Source organism: Anomaloglossus baeobatrachus, unplaced genomic scaffold, assembly GCF_048569485.1.
Source record: "Anomaloglossus baeobatrachus isolate aAnoBae1 unplaced genomic scaffold, aAnoBae1.hap1 Scaffold_2622, whole genome shotgun sequence".
NCBI lineage: Eukaryota > Metazoa > Chordata > Amphibia > Anura > Aromobatidae > Anomaloglossus > Anomaloglossus baeobatrachus.
In genome coordinates, this window is record NW_027442161.1 from 127,949 (window position 1) to 149,579 (window position 21,631).

The 21,631-nt window shown below is 40.4% G+C and overlaps 50 non-coding genes across 50 annotated transcripts; all 50 read right to left on the bottom strand.

Annotated features, from left to right (window-relative positions):
* Positions 1-321: 321 nt before the first annotated feature.
* On the bottom strand, positions 322-393 carry TRNAG-UCC (transfer RNA glycine (anticodon UCC)). Its single transcript has one exon. It is a non-coding gene; the product is annotated as a tRNA-Gly (tRNA).
* A 104-nt stretch (positions 394-497) lies between these two features.
* TRNAG-CCC (transfer RNA glycine (anticodon CCC)) lies at positions 498-569 on the bottom strand. Its single transcript has one exon. It is a non-coding gene; the product is annotated as a tRNA-Gly (tRNA).
* A 269-nt stretch (positions 570-838) lies between these two features.
* Positions 839-910, bottom strand: TRNAG-UCC (transfer RNA glycine (anticodon UCC)). The gene has a single exon. It is a non-coding gene; the product is annotated as a tRNA-Gly (tRNA).
* Positions 911-1,013: 103 nt separating this feature from the next.
* TRNAG-CCC (transfer RNA glycine (anticodon CCC)) lies at positions 1,014-1,085 on the bottom strand. The gene has a single exon. It is a non-coding gene; the product is annotated as a tRNA-Gly (tRNA).
* Positions 1,086-1,354: 269 nt separating this feature from the next.
* Positions 1,355-1,426, bottom strand: TRNAG-UCC (transfer RNA glycine (anticodon UCC)). Its single transcript has one exon. It is a non-coding gene; the product is annotated as a tRNA-Gly (tRNA).
* Positions 1,427-1,530: 104 nt separating this feature from the next.
* On the bottom strand, positions 1,531-1,602 carry TRNAG-CCC (transfer RNA glycine (anticodon CCC)). The gene has a single exon. It is a non-coding gene; the product is annotated as a tRNA-Gly (tRNA).
* A 269-nt stretch (positions 1,603-1,871) lies between these two features.
* TRNAG-UCC (transfer RNA glycine (anticodon UCC)) lies at positions 1,872-1,943 on the bottom strand. Its single transcript has one exon. It is a non-coding gene; the product is annotated as a tRNA-Gly (tRNA).
* Positions 1,944-2,046: 103 nt separating this feature from the next.
* TRNAG-CCC (transfer RNA glycine (anticodon CCC)) lies at positions 2,047-2,118 on the bottom strand. The gene has a single exon. It is a non-coding gene; the product is annotated as a tRNA-Gly (tRNA).
* A 445-nt stretch (positions 2,119-2,563) lies between these two features.
* TRNAG-CCC (transfer RNA glycine (anticodon CCC)) lies at positions 2,564-2,635 on the bottom strand. The gene has a single exon. It is a non-coding gene; the product is annotated as a tRNA-Gly (tRNA).
* A 269-nt stretch (positions 2,636-2,904) lies between these two features.
* On the bottom strand, positions 2,905-2,976 carry TRNAG-UCC (transfer RNA glycine (anticodon UCC)). The gene has a single exon. It is a non-coding gene; the product is annotated as a tRNA-Gly (tRNA).
* A 103-nt stretch (positions 2,977-3,079) lies between these two features.
* On the bottom strand, positions 3,080-3,151 carry TRNAG-CCC (transfer RNA glycine (anticodon CCC)). The gene has a single exon. It is a non-coding gene; the product is annotated as a tRNA-Gly (tRNA).
* Positions 3,152-3,420: 269 nt separating this feature from the next.
* TRNAG-UCC (transfer RNA glycine (anticodon UCC)) lies at positions 3,421-3,492 on the bottom strand. The gene has a single exon. It is a non-coding gene; the product is annotated as a tRNA-Gly (tRNA).
* A 620-nt stretch (positions 3,493-4,112) lies between these two features.
* Positions 4,113-4,184, bottom strand: TRNAG-CCC (transfer RNA glycine (anticodon CCC)). Its single transcript has one exon. It is a non-coding gene; the product is annotated as a tRNA-Gly (tRNA).
* Positions 4,185-4,453: 269 nt separating this feature from the next.
* TRNAG-UCC (transfer RNA glycine (anticodon UCC)) lies at positions 4,454-4,525 on the bottom strand. The gene has a single exon. It is a non-coding gene; the product is annotated as a tRNA-Gly (tRNA).
* Positions 4,526-4,628: 103 nt separating this feature from the next.
* On the bottom strand, positions 4,629-4,700 carry TRNAG-CCC (transfer RNA glycine (anticodon CCC)). Its single transcript has one exon. It is a non-coding gene; the product is annotated as a tRNA-Gly (tRNA).
* Positions 4,701-4,969: 269 nt separating this feature from the next.
* On the bottom strand, positions 4,970-5,041 carry TRNAG-UCC (transfer RNA glycine (anticodon UCC)). The gene has a single exon. It is a non-coding gene; the product is annotated as a tRNA-Gly (tRNA).
* A 620-nt stretch (positions 5,042-5,661) lies between these two features.
* TRNAG-CCC (transfer RNA glycine (anticodon CCC)) lies at positions 5,662-5,733 on the bottom strand. The gene has a single exon. It is a non-coding gene; the product is annotated as a tRNA-Gly (tRNA).
* A 269-nt stretch (positions 5,734-6,002) lies between these two features.
* TRNAG-UCC (transfer RNA glycine (anticodon UCC)) lies at positions 6,003-6,074 on the bottom strand. The gene has a single exon. It is a non-coding gene; the product is annotated as a tRNA-Gly (tRNA).
* Positions 6,075-6,177: 103 nt separating this feature from the next.
* Positions 6,178-6,249, bottom strand: TRNAG-CCC (transfer RNA glycine (anticodon CCC)). The gene has a single exon. It is a non-coding gene; the product is annotated as a tRNA-Gly (tRNA).
* A 445-nt stretch (positions 6,250-6,694) lies between these two features.
* TRNAG-CCC (transfer RNA glycine (anticodon CCC)) lies at positions 6,695-6,766 on the bottom strand. The gene has a single exon. It is a non-coding gene; the product is annotated as a tRNA-Gly (tRNA).
* Positions 6,767-7,541: 775 nt separating this feature from the next.
* TRNAG-UCC (transfer RNA glycine (anticodon UCC)) lies at positions 7,542-7,613 on the bottom strand. Its single transcript has one exon. It is a non-coding gene; the product is annotated as a tRNA-Gly (tRNA).
* Positions 7,614-7,716: 103 nt separating this feature from the next.
* Positions 7,717-7,788, bottom strand: TRNAG-CCC (transfer RNA glycine (anticodon CCC)). The gene has a single exon. It is a non-coding gene; the product is annotated as a tRNA-Gly (tRNA).
* A 269-nt stretch (positions 7,789-8,057) lies between these two features.
* TRNAG-UCC (transfer RNA glycine (anticodon UCC)) lies at positions 8,058-8,129 on the bottom strand. Its single transcript has one exon. It is a non-coding gene; the product is annotated as a tRNA-Gly (tRNA).
* A 103-nt stretch (positions 8,130-8,232) lies between these two features.
* On the bottom strand, positions 8,233-8,304 carry TRNAG-CCC (transfer RNA glycine (anticodon CCC)). Its single transcript has one exon. It is a non-coding gene; the product is annotated as a tRNA-Gly (tRNA).
* A 269-nt stretch (positions 8,305-8,573) lies between these two features.
* Positions 8,574-8,645, bottom strand: TRNAG-UCC (transfer RNA glycine (anticodon UCC)). The gene has a single exon. It is a non-coding gene; the product is annotated as a tRNA-Gly (tRNA).
* A 620-nt stretch (positions 8,646-9,265) lies between these two features.
* TRNAG-CCC (transfer RNA glycine (anticodon CCC)) lies at positions 9,266-9,337 on the bottom strand. Its single transcript has one exon. It is a non-coding gene; the product is annotated as a tRNA-Gly (tRNA).
* A 444-nt stretch (positions 9,338-9,781) lies between these two features.
* TRNAG-CCC (transfer RNA glycine (anticodon CCC)) lies at positions 9,782-9,853 on the bottom strand. Its single transcript has one exon. It is a non-coding gene; the product is annotated as a tRNA-Gly (tRNA).
* Positions 9,854-10,298: 445 nt separating this feature from the next.
* Positions 10,299-10,370, bottom strand: TRNAG-CCC (transfer RNA glycine (anticodon CCC)). Its single transcript has one exon. It is a non-coding gene; the product is annotated as a tRNA-Gly (tRNA).
* Positions 10,371-10,639: 269 nt separating this feature from the next.
* TRNAG-UCC (transfer RNA glycine (anticodon UCC)) lies at positions 10,640-10,711 on the bottom strand. Its single transcript has one exon. It is a non-coding gene; the product is annotated as a tRNA-Gly (tRNA).
* Positions 10,712-11,145: 434 nt separating this feature from the next.
* TRNAG-UCC (transfer RNA glycine (anticodon UCC)) lies at positions 11,146-11,217 on the bottom strand. The gene has a single exon. It is a non-coding gene; the product is annotated as a tRNA-Gly (tRNA).
* Positions 11,218-11,320: 103 nt separating this feature from the next.
* TRNAG-CCC (transfer RNA glycine (anticodon CCC)) lies at positions 11,321-11,392 on the bottom strand. The gene has a single exon. It is a non-coding gene; the product is annotated as a tRNA-Gly (tRNA).
* A 269-nt stretch (positions 11,393-11,661) lies between these two features.
* On the bottom strand, positions 11,662-11,733 carry TRNAG-UCC (transfer RNA glycine (anticodon UCC)). Its single transcript has one exon. It is a non-coding gene; the product is annotated as a tRNA-Gly (tRNA).
* Positions 11,734-12,167: 434 nt separating this feature from the next.
* TRNAG-UCC (transfer RNA glycine (anticodon UCC)) lies at positions 12,168-12,239 on the bottom strand. The gene has a single exon. It is a non-coding gene; the product is annotated as a tRNA-Gly (tRNA).
* A 434-nt stretch (positions 12,240-12,673) lies between these two features.
* Positions 12,674-12,745, bottom strand: TRNAG-UCC (transfer RNA glycine (anticodon UCC)). Its single transcript has one exon. It is a non-coding gene; the product is annotated as a tRNA-Gly (tRNA).
* Positions 12,746-12,848: 103 nt separating this feature from the next.
* On the bottom strand, positions 12,849-12,920 carry TRNAG-CCC (transfer RNA glycine (anticodon CCC)). The gene has a single exon. It is a non-coding gene; the product is annotated as a tRNA-Gly (tRNA).
* A 269-nt stretch (positions 12,921-13,189) lies between these two features.
* Positions 13,190-13,261, bottom strand: TRNAG-UCC (transfer RNA glycine (anticodon UCC)). Its single transcript has one exon. It is a non-coding gene; the product is annotated as a tRNA-Gly (tRNA).
* A 434-nt stretch (positions 13,262-13,695) lies between these two features.
* TRNAG-UCC (transfer RNA glycine (anticodon UCC)) lies at positions 13,696-13,767 on the bottom strand. Its single transcript has one exon. It is a non-coding gene; the product is annotated as a tRNA-Gly (tRNA).
* Positions 13,768-14,201: 434 nt separating this feature from the next.
* On the bottom strand, positions 14,202-14,273 carry TRNAG-UCC (transfer RNA glycine (anticodon UCC)). The gene has a single exon. It is a non-coding gene; the product is annotated as a tRNA-Gly (tRNA).
* A 434-nt stretch (positions 14,274-14,707) lies between these two features.
* Positions 14,708-14,779, bottom strand: TRNAG-UCC (transfer RNA glycine (anticodon UCC)). Its single transcript has one exon. It is a non-coding gene; the product is annotated as a tRNA-Gly (tRNA).
* Positions 14,780-15,213: 434 nt separating this feature from the next.
* On the bottom strand, positions 15,214-15,285 carry TRNAG-UCC (transfer RNA glycine (anticodon UCC)). The gene has a single exon. It is a non-coding gene; the product is annotated as a tRNA-Gly (tRNA).
* Positions 15,286-15,719: 434 nt separating this feature from the next.
* TRNAG-UCC (transfer RNA glycine (anticodon UCC)) lies at positions 15,720-15,791 on the bottom strand. The gene has a single exon. It is a non-coding gene; the product is annotated as a tRNA-Gly (tRNA).
* A 434-nt stretch (positions 15,792-16,225) lies between these two features.
* On the bottom strand, positions 16,226-16,297 carry TRNAG-UCC (transfer RNA glycine (anticodon UCC)). Its single transcript has one exon. It is a non-coding gene; the product is annotated as a tRNA-Gly (tRNA).
* Positions 16,298-16,731: 434 nt separating this feature from the next.
* TRNAG-UCC (transfer RNA glycine (anticodon UCC)) lies at positions 16,732-16,803 on the bottom strand. The gene has a single exon. It is a non-coding gene; the product is annotated as a tRNA-Gly (tRNA).
* A 434-nt stretch (positions 16,804-17,237) lies between these two features.
* TRNAG-UCC (transfer RNA glycine (anticodon UCC)) lies at positions 17,238-17,309 on the bottom strand. The gene has a single exon. It is a non-coding gene; the product is annotated as a tRNA-Gly (tRNA).
* A 434-nt stretch (positions 17,310-17,743) lies between these two features.
* On the bottom strand, positions 17,744-17,815 carry TRNAG-UCC (transfer RNA glycine (anticodon UCC)). Its single transcript has one exon. It is a non-coding gene; the product is annotated as a tRNA-Gly (tRNA).
* A 940-nt stretch (positions 17,816-18,755) lies between these two features.
* TRNAG-UCC (transfer RNA glycine (anticodon UCC)) lies at positions 18,756-18,827 on the bottom strand. Its single transcript has one exon. It is a non-coding gene; the product is annotated as a tRNA-Gly (tRNA).
* Positions 18,828-19,767: 940 nt separating this feature from the next.
* Positions 19,768-19,839, bottom strand: TRNAG-UCC (transfer RNA glycine (anticodon UCC)). The gene has a single exon. It is a non-coding gene; the product is annotated as a tRNA-Gly (tRNA).
* Positions 19,840-20,273: 434 nt separating this feature from the next.
* Positions 20,274-20,345, bottom strand: TRNAG-UCC (transfer RNA glycine (anticodon UCC)). Its single transcript has one exon. It is a non-coding gene; the product is annotated as a tRNA-Gly (tRNA).
* Positions 20,346-20,779: 434 nt separating this feature from the next.
* Positions 20,780-20,851, bottom strand: TRNAG-UCC (transfer RNA glycine (anticodon UCC)). Its single transcript has one exon. It is a non-coding gene; the product is annotated as a tRNA-Gly (tRNA).
* A 434-nt stretch (positions 20,852-21,285) lies between these two features.
* On the bottom strand, positions 21,286-21,357 carry TRNAG-UCC (transfer RNA glycine (anticodon UCC)). Its single transcript has one exon. It is a non-coding gene; the product is annotated as a tRNA-Gly (tRNA).
* Between the last annotated feature and the right edge of the window lie 274 nt (positions 21,358-21,631).

A 21,631-nucleotide genomic window follows, 5' to 3' on the forward strand; every position in this document is an offset into this window, starting at 1 on the left:
CACGGGTCAATTGCTTGGGAAGCAACTATTCTCGCCACTATACCACCAATGCCTACCCCCACACTGAAAATGTGTGCTTTTGCTCATCAACTGTGCTAATGTGTTACAAAAACAGCACCCTGGCATTTTTCTTATAATGCGCAGTAACCCTACTAAGCTTTTATCAACAACTGTAACGCGGCATATAGTTAAGGTAAGACAGTTGAAAAGAAGCAGAGAAACTTTCTCTTCATTATTGTTATTTTAATTTTCAGTATTGCTAAATTGTGTGAAGAACAAACGAAAACCATGAGCCTTAAACAGAATAAAAGCATCACCAAATGCGTTGGCCGGGAATCGAACCCGGGTCAACTGCTTGGAAGGCAGTTATGCTCACCACTATACCACCAACGCTTGAACACGCCCATGGTTTTTTACGTTTTCTGCCTCAGCACCATATTTTTTCATTCTTTTTAGTAAAAAGTAACATGTTGCAAAAAAAAGAAACCTATAGCGCCTGCATTGGCCGGGAATCGAACCCGGGTCAATTGCTTGGGAAGCAACTATTCTCGCCACTATACCACCAATGCCTACCCCCACACTGAAAATGTGTGCTTTTGCTCATCAACTGTGCTAATGTGTTACAAAAACAGCACCCTGGCATTTTTCTTATAATGCGCAGTAACCCTACTAAGCTTTTATCAACAACTGTAACGCGGCATATAGTTAAGGTAAGACAGTTGAAAAGAAGCAGAGAAACTTTCTCTTCATTATTGTTATTTTAATTTTCAGTATTGCTAAATTGTGTGAAGAACAAACGAAAACCATGAGCCTTATACAGAATAAAAGCATCACCAAATGCGTTGGCCGGGAATCGAACCCGGGTCAACTGCTTGGAAGGCAGCTATGCTCACCACTATACCACCAACGCTTGAACACGCACACGTTTTTTTACGTTTTCTGCCTCAGCACCATATTTTTTCATTCTTTTTAGTAAAAAGTAACATGTTGCAAAAAGAGAAACCTATACCGCTCGCATTGGCCGGGAATCGAACCCGGGTCAATTGCTTGGGAAGCAACTATTCTCGCCACTATACCACCAATGCCTACCCCCACACTGGAAATGTGTGCTTTTGCTCATCAACTGTGCTAATGTGTTACAAAAACAGCACCCTGGAATTTTTCTTATAATGCGCAGTAACCCTACTAAGCTTTTATCAACAACTGTAACGCGGCATGTAGTTAAGGTAAGACAGTTGAAAAGAAGCAGAGAAACTTTCTCTTCATTATTGTTATTTTAATTTTCAGTATTGCTAAATTGTGTGAAGAACAAACGAAAACCATGAGCCTTAAACAGAATAAAAGCATCACCAAATGCGTTGGCCGGGAATCGAACCCGGGTCAACTGCTTGGAAGGCAGTTATGCTCACCACTATACCACCAACGCTTGAACACGCCCATGGTTTTTTACGTTTTCTGCCTCAGCACCATATTTTTTCATTCTTTTTAGTAAAAAGTAACATGTTGCAAAAAAAAGAAACCTATAGCGCCTGCATTGGCCGGGAATCGAACCCGGGTCAATTGCTTGGGAAGCAACTATTCTCGCCACTATACCACCAATGCCTACCCCCACACTGAAAATGTGTGCTTTTGCTCATCAACTGTGCTAATGTGTTACAAAAACAGCACCCTGGCATTTTTCTTATAATGCGCAGTAACCCTACTAAGCTTTTATCAACAACTGTAACGCGGCATATAGTTAAGGTAAGACAGTTGAAAAGAAGCAGAGAAACTTTCTCTTCATTATTGTTATTTTAATTTTCAGTATTGCTAAATTGTGTGAAGAACAAACGAAAACCATGAGCCTTAAACAGAATAAAAGCATCACCAAATGCGTTGGCCGGGAATCGAACCCGGGTCAACTGCTTGGAAGGCAGCTATGTTCACCACTATACCACCAACGCTTGAACATGCACACGGATTTTTACGTTTTCTGCCTCAGCACCATATTTTTTCATTCTTTTTAGTAAAAAGTAACATGTTGCAAAAAGAGAAACCTATACCGCTTGCATTGGCCGGGAATCGAACCCGGGTCAATTGCTTGGGAAGCAACTATTCTCGCCAATATACCACCAATGCCTACCCCCACACTGAAAATGTGTGCTTTTGCTCATCAACTGTGCTAATGTGTTACAAAAACAGCACCCTGGCATTTTTCTTATAATGCGCAGTAACCCTACTAAGCTTTTATCAACAACTGTAACGCGGCATATAGTTAAGGTAAGACAGTTGAAAAGAAGCAGAGAAACTTTCTCTTCATTATTGTTATTTTAATTTTCAGTATTGCTAAATTGTGTGAAGAACAAACGAAAACCATGAGCCTTAAACAGAATAAAAGCATCACCAAATGCGTTGGCCGGGAATCGAACCCGGGTCAACTGCTTGGAAGGCAGTTACGCTCACCACTATACCACCAACACTTGAACATGCCCATGGTTTTTTACGTTTTCTGCCTCAGCACCATGTTTTTTCATTCTTTTTAGTAAAAAGTAACATGTTGCAAAAAAAAGAAACCTATAGCGCCTGCATTGGCCGGGAATCGAACCCGGGTCAATTGCTTGGGAAGCAACTATTCTCGCCACTATACCACCAATGCCTACCCCCACACTGAAAATGTGTGCTTTTGCTCATCAACTGTGCTAAGGTGTTACAAAAACAGCACCCTGGCATTTTTCTTATAATGCGCAGTAACCCTACTAAGCTTTTATCAACAACTGTAACGCGGCATATAGTTAAGGTAAGACAGTTGAAAAGAAGCAGAGAAACTTTCTCTTCATTATTGTTATTTTAATTTTCAGTATTGCTAAATTGTGTGAAGAACAAACAAAAACCATGAGCCTTAAACAGAATAAAAGCATCACCAAATGCGTTGGCCGGGAATCGAACCCGGGTCAACTGCTTGGAAGGCAGCTATGCTCACCACTATACCACCAACGCTTGAACACGCACACGTTTTTTTACGTTTTCTGCCTCAGCACCATATTTTTTCATTCTTTTTAGTAAAAAGTAACATGTTGCAAAAAGAGAAACCTATACCGCTCGCATTGGCCGGGAATCGAACCCGGGTCAATTGCTTGGGAAGCAACTATTCTCGCCACTATACCACCAATGCCTACCCCCACACTGGAAATGTGTGCTTTTGCTCATCAACTGTGCTAATGTGTTACAAAAACAGCACCCTGGATTTTTTCTTATAATGCGCAGTAACCCTACTAAGCTTTTATCAACAACTGTAACGCGGCATGTAGTTAAGGTAAGACAGTTGAAAAGAAGCAGAGAAACTTTCTCTTCATTATTGTTATTTTAATTTTCAGTATTGCTAAATTGTGTGAAGAACAAACGAAAACCATGAGCCTTAAACAGAATAAAAGCATCACCAAATGCGTTGGCCGGGAATCGAACCCGGGTCAACTGCTTGGAAGGCAGCTATGCTCACCACTATACCACCAACGCTTGAACATGCACACGGTTTTTTACGTTTTCTGCCTCAGCACCATATTTTTTCATTCTTTTTAGTAAAAAGTAATATGTTGCAAAAAGAGAAACCTATACCGCTTGCATTGGCCGGGAATCGAACACGGGTCAATTGCTTGGGAAGCAACTATTCTCGCCACTATACCACCAATGCCTACCCCCACACTGAAAATGTGTGCTTTTGCTCATCAACTGTGCTAATGTGTTACAAAAACAGCACCCTGGCATTTTTCTTATAATGCGCAGTAACCCTACTAAGCTTTTATCAACAACTGTAACGCGGCATATAGTTAAGGTAAGACAGTTGAAAAGAAGCAGAGAAACTTTCTCTTCATTATTGTTATTTTAATTTTCAGTATTGCTAAATTGTGTGAAGAACAAACGAAAACCATGAGCCTTAAACAGAATAAAAGCATCACCAAATGCGTTGGCCGGGAATCGAACCCGGGTCAACTGCTTGGAAGGCAGTTATGCTCACCACTATACCATCAACGCTTGAACACGCCCATGGTTTTTTACGTTTTCTGCCTCAGCACCATGTTTTTTCATTCTTTTTAGTAAAAAGTAACATGTTGCAAAAAAAAGAAACCTATAGCGCCTGCATTGGCCGGGAATCGAACCCGGGTCAATTGCTTGGGAAGCAACTATTCTCGCCACTATACCACCAATGCCTACCCCCACACTGAAAATGTGTGCTTTTGCTCATCAACTGTGCTAAGGTGTTACAAAAACAGCACCCTGGCATTTTTCTTATAATGCGCAGTAACCCTACTAAGCTTTTATCAACAACTGTAACGCGGCATATAGTTAAGGTAAGACAGTTGAAAAGAAGCAGAGAAACTTTCTCTTCATTATTGTTATTTTAATTTTCAGTATTGCTAAATTGTGTGAAGAACAAACAAAAACCATGAGCCTTAAACAGAATAAAAGCATCACCAAATGCGTTGGCCGGGAATCGAACCCGGGTCAACTGCTTGGAAGGCAGCTATGCTCACCACTATACCACCAACGCTTGAACACGCACACGTTTTTTTACGTTTTCTGCCTCAGCACCATATTTTTTCATTCTTTTTAGTAAAAAGTAACATGTTGCAAAAAGAGAAACCTATACCGCTCGCATTGGCCGGGAATCGAACCCGGGTCAATTGCTTGGGAAGCAACTATTCTCGCCACTATACCACCAATGCCTACCCCCACACTGGAAATGTGTGCTTTTGCTCATCAACTGTGCTAATGTGTTACAAAAACAGCACCCTGGATTTTTTCTTATAATGCGCAGTAACCCTACTAAGCTTTTATCAACAACTGTAACGCGGCATGTAGTTAAGGTAAGACAGTTGAAAAGAAGCAGAGAAACTTTCTCTTCATTATTGTTATTTTAATTTTCAGTATTGCTAAATTGTGTGAAGAACAAACGAAAACCATGAGCCTTAAACAGAATAAAAGCATCACCAAATGCGTTGGCCGGGAATCGAACCCGGGTCAACTGCTTGGAAGGCAGCTATGCTCACCACTATACCACCAACGCTTGAACATGCACACGGTTTTTTACGTTTTCTGCCTCAGCACCATATTTTTTCATTCTTTTTAGTAAAAAGTAATATGTTGCAAAAAGAGAAACCTATACCGCTTGCATTGGCCGGGAATCGAACACGGGTCAATTGCTTGGGAAGCAACTATTCTCGCCACTATACCACCAATGCCTACCCCCACACTGAAAATGTGTGCTTTTGCTCATCAACTGTGCTAATGTGTTACAAAAACAGCACCCTGGCATTTTTCTTATAATGCGCAGTAACCCTACTAAGCTTTTATCAACAACTGTAACGCGGCATATAGTTAAGGTAAGACAGTTGAAAAGAAGCAGAGAAACTTTCTCTTCATTATTGTTATTTTAATTTTCAGTATTGCTAAATTGTGTGAAGAACAAACGAAAACCATGAGCCTTAAACAGAATAAAAGCATCACCAAATGCGTTGGCCGGGAATCGAACCCGGGTCAACTGCTTGGAAGGCAGTTATGCTCACCACTATACCATCAACGCTTGAACACGCCCATGGTTTTTTACGTTTTCTGCCTCAGCACCATATTTTTTCATTCTTTTTAGTAAAAAGTAACATGTTGCAAAAAAAAGAAACCTATAGCGCCTGCATTGGCCGGGAATCGAACCCGGGTCAATTGCTTGGGAAGCAACTATTCTCGCCACTATACCACCAATGCCTACCCCCACACTGAAAATGTGTGCTTTTGCTCATCAACTGTGCTAATGTGTTACAAAAACAGCACCCTGGCATTTTTCTTATAATGCGCAGTAACCCTACTAAGCTTTTATCAACAACTGTAACGCGGCATATAGTTAAGGTAAGACAGTTGAAAAGAAGCAGAGAAACTTTCTCTTCATTATTGTTATTTTAATTTTCAGTATTGCTAAATTGTGTGAAGAACAAACGAAAACCATGAGCCTTAAACAGAATAAAAGCATCACCAAATGCGTTGGCCGGGAATCGAACCCGGGTCAACTGCTTGGAAGGCAGCTATGTTCACCACTATACCACCAACGCTTGAACATGCACACGGATTTTTACGTTTTCTGCCTCAGCACCATATTTTTTCATTCTTTTTAGTAAAAAGTAACATGTTGCAAAAAGAGAAACCTATACCGCTTGCATTGGCCGGGAATCGAACCCGGGTCAATTGCTTGGGAAGCAACTATTCTCGCCAATATACCACCAATGCATTCCCCCACACTGAAAATGTGTGCTTTTGCTCATCAACTGTGCTAATGTGTTACAAAAACAGCACCCTGGCATTTTTCTTATAATGCGCAGTAACCCTACTAAGCTTTTATCAACAACTGTAACGCGGCATATAGTTAAGGTAAGACAGTTGAAAAGAAGCAGAGAAACTTTCTCTTCATTATTGTTATTTTAATTTTCAGTATTGCTAAATTGTGTGAAGAACAAACGAAAACCATGAGCCTTAAACAGAATAAAAGCATCACCAAATGCGTTGGCCGGGAATCGAACCCGGGTCAACTGCTTGGAAGGCAGTTACGCTCACCACTATACCACCAACACTTGAACATGCCCATGGTTTTTTACGTTTTCTGCCTCAGCACCATATTTTTTCATTCTTTTTAGTAAAAAGTAACATGTTGCAAAAAAAAGAAACCTATAGCGCCTGCATTGGCCAGGAATCGAACCCGGGTCAATTGCTTGGGAAGCAACTATTCTCGCCACTATACCACCAATGCCTACCCCCACACTGAAAACGTGTGCTTTTGCTCATCAACTGTGCTAAGGTGTTACAAAAACAGCACCCTGGCATTTTTCTTATAATGCGCAGTAACCCTACTAAGCTTTTATCAACAACTGTAACGCGGCATATAGTTAAGGTAAGACAGTTGAAAAGAAGCAGAGAAACTTTCTCTTCATTATTGTTATTTTAATTTTCAGTATTGCTAAATTGTGTGAAGAACAAACGAAAACCATGAGCCTTAAACAGAATAAAAGCATCACCAAATGCGTTGGCCGGGAATCGAACCCGGGTCAACTGCTTGGAAGGCAGCTATGCTCATCACTATACCACCAACGCTTGAACATGCACACGGTTTTTTACGTTTTCTGCCTCAGCACCATATTTTTTCATTCTTTTTAGTAAAAAGTAACATGTTGCAAGAAAAGAAACCTATATGGCCTGCATTCGAACCCGGGTCAATTGCTTGGGAAGCAACTATTCTCGCCACTATACCACCAATGCCTACCCCCACACTAAAAATGTGTGCTTTTGCTCATCAACTGTGCTAATGTGTTACAAAAACAGCACCCTGGCATTTTTCTTATAATGCGCAGTAACCCTACTAAGCTTTTATCAACAACTGTAACGCGGCATATAGTTAAGGTAAGACAGTTGAAAAGAAGCAGAGAAACTTTCTCTTCATTATTGTTATTTTAATTTTCAGTATTGCTAAATTGTGTGAAGAACAAACGAAAACCATGAGCCTTAAACAGAATAAAAGCATCACCAAATGCATTGGCCGGGAATCGAACCCGGGTCAACTGCTTGGAAGGCAGCTATGCTCACCACTATACCACCAACGCTTGAACACGCACACGGTTTTTTACGTTTTCTGCCTCAGCACCATATTTTTTCATTCTTTTTAGTAAAAAGTAACATGTTGCAAAAAAAGATACCTATATCGCCTGCATTGGCCGGGAATCGAACCCGGGTCAATTGCTAGGGAAGCAACTATTCTCGCCACTATACCACCAATGCCTACCCCCACACTGAAAATGTGTGCTTTTGCTCATCAACTGTGCTAATGTGTTACAAAAACAGCACCCTGGCATTTTTCTTATAATGCGCAGTAACCCTACTAAGCTTTTATCAACAACTGTAACGCGGCATATAGTTAAGGTAAGACAGTTGAAAAGAAGCAGAGAAACTTTCTCTTCATTATTGTTATTTTAATTTTCAGTATTGCTAAATTGTGTGAAGAACAAACGAAAACCATGAGCCTTAAACAGAATAAAAGCATCACCAAATGCGTTGGCCGGGAATCGAACCCGGGTCAACTGCTTGGAAGGCAGCTATGTTCACCACTATACCACCAACGCTTGAACATGCACACGGATTTTTACGTTTTCTGCCTCAGCACCATATTTTTTCATTCTTTTTAGTAAAAAGTAACATGTTGCAAAAAGAGAAACCTATACCGCTCGCATTGGCCGGGAATCGAACCCGGGTCAATTGCTTGGGAAGCAACTATTCTCGCCACTATACCACCAATGCCTACCCCCACACTGGAAATGTGTGCTTTTGCTCATCAACTGTGCTAATGTGTTACAAAAACAGCACCCTGGATTTTTTCTTATAATGCGCAGTAACCCTACTAAGCTTTTATCAACAACTGTAACGCGGCATGTAGTTAAGGTAAGACAGTTGAAAAGAAGCAGAGAAACTTTCTCTTCATTATTGTTATTTTAATTTTCAGTATTGCTAAATTGTGTGAAGAACAAACGAAAACCATGAGCCTTAAACAGAATAAAAGCATCACCAAATGCGTTGGCCGGGAATCGAACCCGGGTCAACTGCTTGGAAGGCAGCTATGCTCACCACTATACCACCAACGCTTGAACATGCACACGTTTTTTTACGTTTTCTGCCTCAGCACCATATTTTTTCATTCTTTTTAGTAAAAAGTAATATGTTGCAAAAAGAGAAACCTATACCGCTTGCATTGGCCGGGAATCGAACACGGGTCAATTGCTTGGGAAGCAACTATTCTCGCCACTATACCACCAATGCCTACCCCCACACTGAAAATGTGTGCTTTTGCTCATCAACTGTGCTAATGTGTTACAAAAACAGCACCCTGGCATTTTTCTTATAATGCGCAGTAACCCTACTAAGCTTTTATCAACAACTGTAACGCGGCATATAGTTAAGGTAAGACAGTTGAAAAGAAGCAGAGAAACTTTCTCTTCATTATTGTTATTTTAATTTTCAGTATTGCTAAATTGTGTGAAGAACAAACGAAAACCATGAGCCTTAAACAGAATAAAAGCATCACCAAATGCGTTGGCCGGGAATCGAACCCGGGTCAACTGCTTGGAAGGCAGTTATGCTCACCACTATACCATCAACGCTTGAACACGCCCATGGTTTTTTACGTTTTCTGCCTCAGCACCATATTTTTTCATTCTTTTTAGTAAAAAGTAACATGTTGCAAAAAAAAGAAACCTATAGCGCCTGCATTGGCCGGGAATCGAACCCGGGTCAATTGCTTGGGAAGCAACTATTCTCGCCACTATACCACCAATGCCTACCCCCACACTGAAAATGTGTGCTTTTGCTCATCAACTGTGCTAATGTGTTACAAAAACAGCACCCTGGCATTTTTCTTATAATGCGCAGTAACCCTACTAAGCTTTTATCAACAACTGTAACGCGGCATATAGTTAAGGTAAGACAGTTGAAAAGAAGCAGAGAAACTTTCTCTTCATTATTGTTATTTTAATTTTCAGTATTGCTAAATTGTGTGAAGAACAAACGAAAACCATGAGCCTTAAACAGAATAAAAGCATCACCAAATGCGTTGGCCGGGAATCGAACCCGGGTCAACTGCTTGGAAGGCAGCTATGTTCACCACTATACCACCAACGCTTGAACATGCACACGGATTTTTACGTTTTCTGCCTCAGCACCATATTTTTTCATTCTTTTTAGTAAAAAGTAACATGTTGCAAAAAGAGAAACCTATACCGCTTGCATTGGCCGGGAATCGAACCCGGGTCAATTGCTTGGGAAGCAACTATTCTCGCCAATATACCACCAATGCATTCCCCCACACTGAAAATGTGTGCTTTTGCTCATCAACTGTGCTAATGTGTTACAAAAAGTGCACCCTGGCATTTTTCTTATAATGCGCAGTAACCCTACTAAGCTTTTATCAACAACTGTAACGCGGCATATAGTTAAGGTAAGACAGTTGAAAAGAAGCAGAGAAACTTTCTCTTCATTATTGTTATTTTAATTTTCAGTATTGCTAAATTGTGTGAAGAACAAACGAAAACCATGAGCCTTAAACAGAATAAAAGCATCACCAAATGCGTTGGCCGGGAATCGAACCCGGGTCAACTGCTTGGAAGGCAGTTACGCTCACCACTATACCACCAACACTTGAACATGCCCATGGTTTTTTACGTTTTCTGCCTCAGCACCATATTTTTTCATTCTTTTTAGTAAAAAGTAACATGTTGCAAAAAAAAGAAACCTATAGCGCCTGCATTGGCCAGGAATCGAACCCGGGTCAATTGCTTGGGAAGCAACTATTCTCGCCACTATACCACCAATGCCTACCCCCACACTGAAAACGTGTGCTTTTGCTCATCAACTGTGCTAAGGTGTTACAAAAACAGCACCCTGGCATTTTTCTTATAATGCGCAGTAACCCTACTAAGCTTTTATCAACAACTGTAACGCGGCATATAGTTAAGGTAAGACAGTTGAAAAGAAGCAGAGAAACTTTCTCTTCATTATTGTTATTTTAATTTTCAGTATTGCTAAATTGTGTGAAGAACAAACGAAAACCATGAGCCTTAAACAGAATAAAAGCATCACCAAATGCGTTGGCCGGGAATCGAACCCGGGTCAACTGCTTGGAAGGCAGCTATGCTCACCACTATACCACCAACGCTTGAACATGCACACGGTTTTTTACGTTTTCTGCCTCAGCACCATATTTTTTCATTCTTTTTAGTAAAAAGTAACATGTTGCAAGAAAAGAAACCTATATGGCCTGCATTCGAACCCGGGTCAATTGCTTGGGAAGCAACTATTCTCGCCACTATACCACCAATGCCTACCCCCACACTAAAAATGTGTGCTTTTGCTCATCAACTGTGCTAATGTGTTACAAAAACAGCACCCTGGCATTTTTCTTATAATGCGCAGTAACCCTACTAAGCTTTTATCAACAACTGTAACGCGGCATATAGTTAAGGTAAGACAGTTGAAAAGAAGCAGAGAAACTTTCTCTTCATTATTGTTATTTTAATTTTCAGTATTGCTAAATTGTGTGAAGAACAAACGAAAACCATGAGCCTTAAACAGAATAAAAGCATCACCAAATGCATTGGCCGGGAATCGAACCCGGGTCAACTGCTTGGAAGGCAGCTATGCTCACCACTATACCACCAACGCTTGAACACGCACACGGTTTTTTACGTTTTCTGCCTCAGCACCATATTTTTTCATTCTTTTTAGTAAAAAGTAACATGTTGCAAAAAAAGATACCTATATCGCCTGCATTGGCCGGGAATCGAACCCGGGTCAATTGCTAGGGAAGCAACTATTCTCGCCACTATACCACCAATGCCTACCCCCACACTGAAAATGTGTGCTTTTGCTCATCAACTGTGCTAATGTGTTACAAAAACAGCACCCTGGCATTTTTCTTATAATGCGCAGTAACCCTACTAAGCTTTTATCAACAACTGTAACGCGGCATATAGTTAAGGTAAGACAGTTGAAAAGAAGCAGAGAAACTTTCTCTTCATTATTATTATTTTGATGTTCAGTATTGCTAAATTGTGTGAAGAACAAATGAAAACCATGAGCCTTAAACAGAATAAAAGCATCACCAAATGCGTTGGCCGGGAATCGAACCCGGGTCAACTGCTTGGAAGGCAGCTATGCTCACCACTATACCACCAACGCTTGAACACGCACACGGTTTTTTACGTTTTCTGCCTCAGTACCATATTTTTTCATTCTTTTTAGTAAAAAGTAACATGTTGCAAAAAAAGAAACCTATATGCCCTGCATTCGAACCCGGGTCAATTGCTTGGGAAGCAACTATTCTCGCCACTATACCACCAATGCCTACCCCCACACTGAAAATGTGTGCTTTTGCTCATCAACTGTGCTAATGTGTTACAAAAACAGCACCCTGGCATTTTTCTTATAATGCGCAGTAACCCTACTAAGCTTTTATCAACAACTGTAACGCGGCATATAGTTAAGGTAAGACAGTTGAAAAGAAGCAGAGAAACTTTCTCTTCATTATTGTTATTTTAATGTTCAGTATTGCTAAATTGTGTGAAGAACAAATGAAAACCATGAGCCTTAAACAGAATAAAAGCATCACCAAATGCGTTGGCCGGGAATCGAACCCGGGTCAACTGCTTGGAAGGCAGCTATGCTCACCACTATACCACCAACGCTTGAACACGCACACGGTTTTTTATGTTTTCTGCCTCAGTACCATATTTTTTCATTCTTTTTAGTAAAAAGTAACATGTTGCAAAAAAAGAAACCTATATGCCCTGCATTCGAACCCGGGTCAATTGCTTGGGAAGCAACTATTCTCGCCACTATACCACCAATGCCTACCCCCACACTGAAAATGTGTGCTTTTGCTCATCAACTGTGCTAATGTGTTACAAAAACAGCACCCTGGCATTTTTCTTATAATGCGCAGTAACCCTACTAAGCTTTTATCAACAACTGTAACGCGGCATATAGTTAAGGTAAGACAGTTGAAAAGAAGCAGAGAAACTTTCTCTTCATTATTATTATTTTGATGTTCAGTATTGCTAAATTGTGTGAAGAACAAATGAAAACCATGAGCCTTAAACAGAATAAAAGCATCACCAAATGCGTTGGCCGGGAATCGAACCCGGGTCAACTGCTTGGAAGGCAGCTATGCTCACCACTATACCACCAACGCTTGAACACGCACACGGTTTTTTACGTTTTCTGCCTCAGCACCATATTTTTTCATTCTTTTTAGTAAAAAGTAACATGTTGCAAAAAAAGATACCTATATCGCCTGCATTGGCCGGGAATCGAACCCGGGTCAATTGCTAGGGAAGCAACTATTCTCGCCACTATACCACCAATGCCTACCCCCACACTGAAAATGTGTGCTTTTGCTCATCAACTGTGCTAATGTGTTACAAAAACAGCACCCTGGCATTTTTCTTATAATGCGCAGTAACCCTACTAAGCTTTTATCAACAACTGTAACGCGGCATATAGTTAAGGTAAGACAGTTGAAAAGAAGCAGAGAAACTTTCTCTTCATTATTATTATTTTGATGTTCAGTATTGCTAAATTGTGTGAAGAACAAATGAAAACCATGAGCCTTAAACAGAATAAAAGCATCACCAAATGCGTTGGCCGGGAATCGAACCCGGGTCAACTGCTTGGAAGGCAGCTATGCTCACCACTATACCACCAACGCTTGAACACGCACACGGTTTTTTACGTTTTCTGCCTCAGTACCATATTTTTTCATTCTTTTTAGTAAAAAGTAACATGTTGCAAAAAAAGAAACCTATATGCCCTGCATTCGAACCCGGGTCAATTGCTTGGGAAGCAACTATTCTCGCCACTATACCACCAATGCCTACCCCCACACTGAAAATGTGTGCTTTTGCTCATCAACTGTGCTAATGTGTTACAAAAACAGCACCCTGGCATTTTTCTTATAATGCGCAGTAACCCTACTAAGCTTTTATCAACAACTGTAACGCGGCATATAGTTAAGGTAAGACAGTTGAAAAGAAGCAGAGAAACTTTCTCTTCATTATTGTTATTTTAATGTTCAGTATTGCTAAATTGTGTGAAGAACAAATGAAAACCATGAGCCTTAAACAGAATAAAAGCATCACCAAATGCGTTGGCCGGGAATCGAACCCGGGTCAACTGCTTGGAAGGCAGCTATGCTCACCACTATACCACCAACGCTTGAACACGCACACGGTTTTTTATGTTTTCTGCCTCAGTACCATATTTTTTCATTCTTTTTAGTAAAAAGTAACATGTTGCAAAAAAAGAAACCTATATGCCCTGCATTCGAACCCGGGTCAATTGCTTGGGAAGCAACTATTCTCGCCACTATACCACCAATGCCTACCCCCACACTGAAAATGTGTGCTTTTGCTCATCAACTGTGCTAGTGTGTTACAAAAACAGCACCCTGGCATTTTTCTTATAATGCGCAGTAACCCTACTAAGCTTTTATCAACAACTGTAACGCGGCATATAGTTAAGGTAAGACAGTTGAAAAGAAGCAGAGAAACTTTCTCTTCATTATTGTTATTTTAATGTTCAGTATTGCTAAATTGTGTGAAGAACAAATGAAAACCATGAGCCTTAAACAGAATAAAAGCATCACCAAATGCGTTGGCCGGGAATCGAACCCGGGTCAACTGCTTGGAAGGCAGCTATGCTCACCACTATACCACCAACGCTTGAACACGCACACGGTTTTTTACGTTTTCTGCCTCAGTACCATATTTTTTCATTCTTTTTAGTAAAAAGTAACATGTTGCAAAAAAAGAAACCTATATGCCCTGCATTCGAACCCGGGTCAATTGCTTGGGAAGCAACTATTCTCGCCACTATACCACCAATGCCTACCCCCACACTGAAAATGTGTGCTTTTGCTCATCAACTGTGCTAATGTGTTACAAAAACAGCACCGTGGCATTTTTCTTATAATGCGCAGTAACCCTACTAAGCTTTTATCAACAACTGTAACGCGGCATATAGTTAAGGTAAGACAGTTGAAAAGAAGCAGAGAAACTTTCTCTTCATTATTGTTATTTTAATTTTCAGTATTGCTAAATTGTGTGAAGAACAAACGAAAACCATGAGCCTTAAACAGAATAAAAGCATCACCAAATGCGTTGGCCGGGAATCGAACCCGGGTCAACTGCTTGGAAGGCAGCTATGCTCACCACTATACCACCAACGCTTGAACACGCACACGGTTTTTTACGTTTTCTGCCTCAGTACCATATTTTTTCATTCTTTTTAGTAAAAAGTAACATGTTGCAAAAAAAGAAACCTATATGCCCTGCATTCGAACCCGGGTCAATTGCTTGGGAAGCAACTATTCTCGCCACTATACCACCAATGCCTACCCCCACACTGAAAATGTGTGCTTTTGCTCATCAACTGTGCTAATGTGTTACAAAAACAGCACCGTGGCATTTTTCTTATAATGCGCAGTAACCCTACTAAGCTTTTATCAACAACTGTAACGCGGCATATAGTTAAGGTAAGACAGTTGAAAAGAAGCAGAGAAACTTTCTCTTCATTATTGTTATTTTAATTTTCAGTATTGCTAAATTGTGTGAAGAACAAACGAAAACCATGAGCCTTAAACAGAATAAAAGCATCACCAAATGCGTTGGCCGGGAATCGAACCCGGGTCAACTGCTTGGAAGGCAGCTATGCTCACCACTATACCACCAACGCTTGAACACGCACACGGTTTTTTACGTTTTCTGCCTCAGTACCATATTTTTTCATTCTTTTTAGTAAAAAGTAACATGTTGCAAAAAAAGAAACCTATATGCCCTGCATTCGAACCCGGGTCAATTGCTTGGGAAGCAACTATTCTCGCCACTATACCACCAATGCCTACCCCCACACTGAAAATGTGTGCTTTTGCTCATCAACTGTGCTAATGTGTTACAAAAACAGCACCCTGGCATTTTTCTTATAATGCGCAGTAACCCTACTAAGCTTTTATCAACAACTGTAACGCGGCATATAGTTAAGGTAAGACAGTTGAAAAGAAGCAGAGAAACTTTCTCTTCATTATTATTATTTTGATGTTCAGTATTGCTAAATTGTGTGAAGAACAAATGAAAACCATGAGCCTTAAACAGAATAAAAGCATCACCAAATGCGTTGGCCGGGAATCGAACCCGGGTCAACTGCTTGGAAGGCAGCTATGCTCACCACTATACCACCAACGCTTGAACACGCACACGGTTTTTTACGTTTTCTGCCTCAGTACCATATTTTTTCATTCTTTTTAGTAAAAAGTAACATGTTGCAAAAAAAGAAACCTATATGCCCTGCATTCGAACCCGGGTCAATTGCTTGGGAAGCAACTATTCTCGCCACTATACCACCAATGCCTACCCCCACACTGAAAATGTGTGCTTTTGCTCATCAACTGTGCTAATGTGTTACAAAAACAGCACCCTGGCATTTTTCTTATAATGCGCAGTAACCCTACTAAGCTTTTATCAACAACTGTAACGCGGCATATAGTTAAGGTAAGACAGTTGAAAAGAAGCAGAGAAACTTTCTCTTCATTATTGTTATTTTAATGTTCAGTATTGCTAAATTGTGTGAAGAACAAATGAAAACCATGAGCCTTAAACAGAATAAAAGCATCACCAAATGCGTTGGCCGGGAATCGAACCCGGGTCAACTGCTTGGAAGGCAGCTATGCTCACCACTATACCACCAACGCTTGAACACGCACACGGTTTTTTATCTTTTCTGCCTCAGTACCATATTTTTTCATTCTTTTTAGTAAAAAGTAACATGTTGCAAAAAAAGAAACCTATATGCCCTGCATTCGAACCCGGGTCAATTGCTTGGGAAGCAACTATTCTCGCCACTATACCACCAATGCCTACCCCCACACTGAAAATGTGTGCTTTTGCTCATCAACTGTGCTAATGTGTTACAAAAACAGCACCCTGGCATTTTTCTTATAATGCGCAGTAACCCTACTAAGCTTTTATCAACAACTGTAACGCGGCATATAGTTAAGGTAAGACAGTTGAAAAGAAGCAGAGAAACTTTCTCTTCATTATTATTATTTTGATGTTCAGTATTGCTAAATTGTGTGAAGAACAAATGAAAACCATGAGCCTTAAACAGAATAAAAGCATCACCAAATGCGTTGGCCGGGAATCGAACCCGGGTCAACTGCTTGGAAGGCAGCTATGCTCACCACTATACCACCAACGCTTGAACACGCACACGGTTTTTTACGTTTTCTGCCTCAGTACCATATTTTTTCATTCTTTTTAGTAAAAAGTAACATGTTGCAAAAAAAGAAACCTATATGCCCTGCATTCGAACCCGGGTCAATTGCTTGGGAAGCAACTATTCTCGCCACTATACCACCAATGCCTACCCCCACACTGAAAATGTGTGCTTTTGCTCATCAACTGTGCTAATGTGTTACAAAAACAGCACCCTGGCATTTTTCTTATAATGCGCAGTAACCCTACTAAGCTTTTATCAACAACTGTAACGCGGCATATAGTTAAGGTAAGACAGTTGAAAAGAAGCAGAGAAACTTTCTCTTCATTATTGTTATTTTAATGTTCAGTATTGCTAAATTGTGTGAAGAACAAATGAAAACCATGAGCCTTAAACAGAATAAAAGCATCACCAAATGCGTTGGCCGGGAATCGAACCCGGGTCAACTGCTTGGAAGGCAGCTATGCTCACCACTATACCACCAACGCTTGAACACGCACATGGTTTTTTACGTTTTCTGCCTCAGTACCATATTTTTTCATTCTTTTTAGTAAAAAGTAACATGTTGCAAAAAAAGAAACCTATATGCCCTGCATTCGAACCCGGGTCAATTGCTTGGGAAGCAACTATTCTCGCCACTATACCACCAATGCCTACCCCCACACTGAAAATGTGTGCTTTTGCTCATCAACTGTGCTAATGTGTTACAAAAACAGCACCGTGGCATTTTTCTTATAATGCGCAGTAACCCTACTAAGCTTTTATCAACAACTGTAACGCGGCATATAGTTAAGGTAAGACAGTTGAAAAGAAGCAGAGAAACTTTCTCTTCATTATTGTTATTTTAATTTTCAGTATTGCTAAATTGTGTGAAGAACAAACGAAAACCATGAGCCTTAAACAGAATAAAAGCATCACCAAATGCGTTGGCCGGGAATCGAACCCGGGTCAACTGCTTGGAAGGCAGCTATGCTCACCACTATACCACCAACGCTTGAACACGCACACGGTTTTTTACGTTTTCTGCCTCAGTACCATATTTTTTCATTCTTTTTAGTAAAAAGTAACATGTTGCAAAAAAAGAAACCTATATGCCCTGCATTCGAACCCGGGTCAATTGCTTGGGAAGCAACTATTCTCGCCACTATACCACCAATGCCTACCCCCACACTGAAAATGTGTGCTTTTGCTCATCAACTGTGCTAATGTGTTACAAAAACCGCACCCTGGCATTTTTCTTATAATGCGCAGTAACCCTACTAAGCTTTTATCAACAACTGTAACGCGGCATATAGTTAAGGTAAGACAGTTGAAAAGAAGCAGAGAAACTTTCTCTTCATTATTGTTATTTTAATGTTCAGTATTGCTAAATTGTGTGAAGAACAAATGAAAACCATGAGCCTTAAACAGAATAAAAGCATCACCAAATACGTTGGCCGGGAATCGAACCCGGGTCAACTGCTTGGAAGGCAGCTATGCTCACCACTATACCACCAACGCTTGAACACGCACACGGTTTTTTACGTTTTCTGCCTCAGTACCATATTTTTTCATTCTTTTTAGTAAAAAGTAACATGTTGCAAAAAAAGAAACCTATATGCCCTGCATTCGAACCCGGGTCAATTGCTTGGGAAGCAACTATTCTCGCCACTATACCACCAATGCCTACCCCCACACTGAAAATGTGTGCTTTTGCTCATCAACTGTGCTAATGTGTTACAAAAACAGCACCGTGGCATTTTTCTTATAATGCGCAGTAACCCTACTAAGCTTTTATCAACAACTGTAACGCGGCATATAGTTAAGGTAAGACAGTTGAAAAGAAGCAGAGAAACTTTCTCTTCATTATTGTTATTTTAATTTTCAGTATTGCTAAATTGTGTGAAGAACAAACGAAAACCATGAGCCTTAAACAGAATAAAAGCATCACCAAATGCGTTGGCCGGGAATCGAACCCGGGTCAACTGCTTGGAAGGCAGCTATGCTCACCACTATACCACCAACGCTTGAACACGCACACGGTTTTTTACGTTTTCTGCCTCAGTACCATATTTTTTCATTCTTTTTAGTAAAAAGTAACATGTTGCAAAAAAAGAAACCTATATGCCCTGCATTCGAACCCGGGTCAATTGCTTGGGAAGCAACTATTCTCGCCACTATACCACCAATGCCTACCCCCACACTGAAAATGTGTGCTTTTGCTCATCAACTGTGCTAATGTGTTACAAAAACAGCACCCTGGCATTTTTCTTATAATGCGCAGTAACCCTACTAAGCTTTTATCAACAACTGTAACGCGGCAAATAGTTAAGGTAAGACAGTTGAAAAGAAGCAGAGAAACTTTCTCTTCATTATTGTTATTTTAATTTTCAGTATTGCTAAATTGTGTGAAGAACAAACGAAAACCATGAGCCTTAAACAGAATAAAAGCATCACCAAATGCGTTGGCCGGGAATCAAACCCGGGTCAACTGCTTGGAAGGCAGCTATGCTCACCACTATACCACCAACGCTTGAACATGCACACGGTTTTTTACGTTTTCTGCCTCAGTACCATATTTTTTCATTCTTTTTAGTAAAAAGTAACATGTTGCAAAAAAAGAAACCTATATGCCCTGCATTCGAACCCGGGTCAATTGCTTGGGAAGCAACTATTCTCGCCACTATACCACCAATGCCTACCCCCACACTGAAAATGTGTGCTTTTGCTCATCAACTGTGCTAATGTGTTACAAAAACAGCACCCTGGCATTTTTCTTATAATGCGCAGTAACCCTACTAAGCTTTTATCAACAACTGTAACGCGGCATATAGTTAAGGTAAGACAGTTGAAAAGAAGCAGAGAAACTTTCTCTTCATTATTGTTATTGTAATGTTCAGTATTGCTAAATTGTGTGAAGAACAAATGAAAACCATGAGCCTTAAACAGAATAAAAGCATCACCAAATGCGTTGGCCGGGAATCGAACCCGGGTCAACTGCTTGGAAGGCAGCTATGCTCACCACTATACCACCAACGCTTGAACACGCACACGGTTTTTTACGTTTTCTGCCTCAGTACCATATTTTTTCATTCTTTTTAGTAAAAAGTAACATGTTGCAAAAAAAGAAACCTATATGCCCTGCATTCGAACCCGGGTCAATTGCTTGGGAAGCAACTATTCTCGCCACTATACCACCAATGCCTACCCCCACACTGAAAATGTGTGCTTTTGCTCATCAACTGTGCTAATGTGTTACAAAAACAGCACCCTGGCATTTTTCTTATAATGCGCAGTAACCCTACTAAGCTTTTATCAACAACTGTAACGCGGCATATAGTTAAGGTAAGACAGTTGAAAAGAAGCAGAGAAACTTTCTCTTCATTATTGTTATTTTAATTTTCAGTATTGCTAAATTGTGTGACGAACAAACGAAAACCATGAGCCTTAAACAGAATAAAAGCATCACCAAATGCGTTGGCCGGGAATCGAACCCGGGTCAACTGCTTGGAAGGCAGCTATGCTCACCACTATACCACCAACGCTTGAACACGCACACGGTTTTTTACGTTTTCTGCCTCAGTACCATATTTTTTCATTCTTTTTAGTAAAAAGTAACATGTTGCAAAAAAAGAAACCTATATGCCCTGCATTCGAACCCGGGTCAATTGCTTGGGAAGCAACTATTCTCGCCACTATACCACCAATGCCTACCCCCACACTGAAAATGTGTGCTTTTGCTCATCAACTGTGCTAATATGTTACAAAAACAGCACCGTGGCATTTTTCTTATAATGCGCAGTAACCCTACTAAGCTTTTATCAACAACTGTAAAGCGGCATATAGTTAAGGTAAGACAGTTGAAAAGAAGCAGAGAAACTTTCTCTTCATTATTGTTATTTTAATTTTCAGTATTGCTAAATTGTGTGAAGAACAAACGAAAACCATGAGCCTTAAACAGAATAAAAGCATCACCAAATGCGTTGGCCGGGAATCGAACCCGGGTCAACTGCTTGGAAGGCAGCTATGCTCACCACTATACCACCAACGCTTGAACACGCACACGGTTTTTTACGTTTTCTGCCTCAGTACCATATTTTTTCATTCTTTTTAGTAAAAAGTAACATGTTGCAAAAAAAGAAACCTATATGCCCTGCATTCGAACCCGGGTCAATTGCTTGGGAAGCAACTATTCTCGCCACTATACCACCAATGCCTACCCCCACACTGAAAATGTGTGCTTTTGCTCATCAACTGTGCTAATGTGTTACAAAAACAGCACCGTGGCATTTTTCTTATAATGCGCAGTAACCCTACTAAGCTTTTATCAACAACTGTAACGCGGCATATAGTTAAGGTAAGACAGTTGAAAAGAAGCAGAGAAACTTTCTCTTCATTATTGTTATTTTAATTTTCAGTATTGCTAAATTGTGTGAAGAACAAACGAAAACCATGAGCCTTAAACAGAATAAAAGCATCACCAAATGCGTTGGCCGGGAATCGAACCCGGGTCAACTGCTTGGAAGGCAGCTATGCTCACCACTATACCACCAACGCTTGAACACGCACACGGTTTTTTACGTTTTCTGCCTCAGTACCATATTTTTTCATTCTTTTTAGTAAAAAGTAACATATTGCAAAAAAAGAAACCTATATGCCCTGCATTCGAACCCGGGTCAATTGCTTGGGAAGCAACTATTCTCGCCACTATACCACCAATGCCTACCCCCACACTGAAAATGTGTGCTTTTGCTGATCAACTGTGCTAATATGTTACAAAAACAGCACCGTGGCATTTTTCTTATAATGCGCAGTAACCCTACTAAGCTTT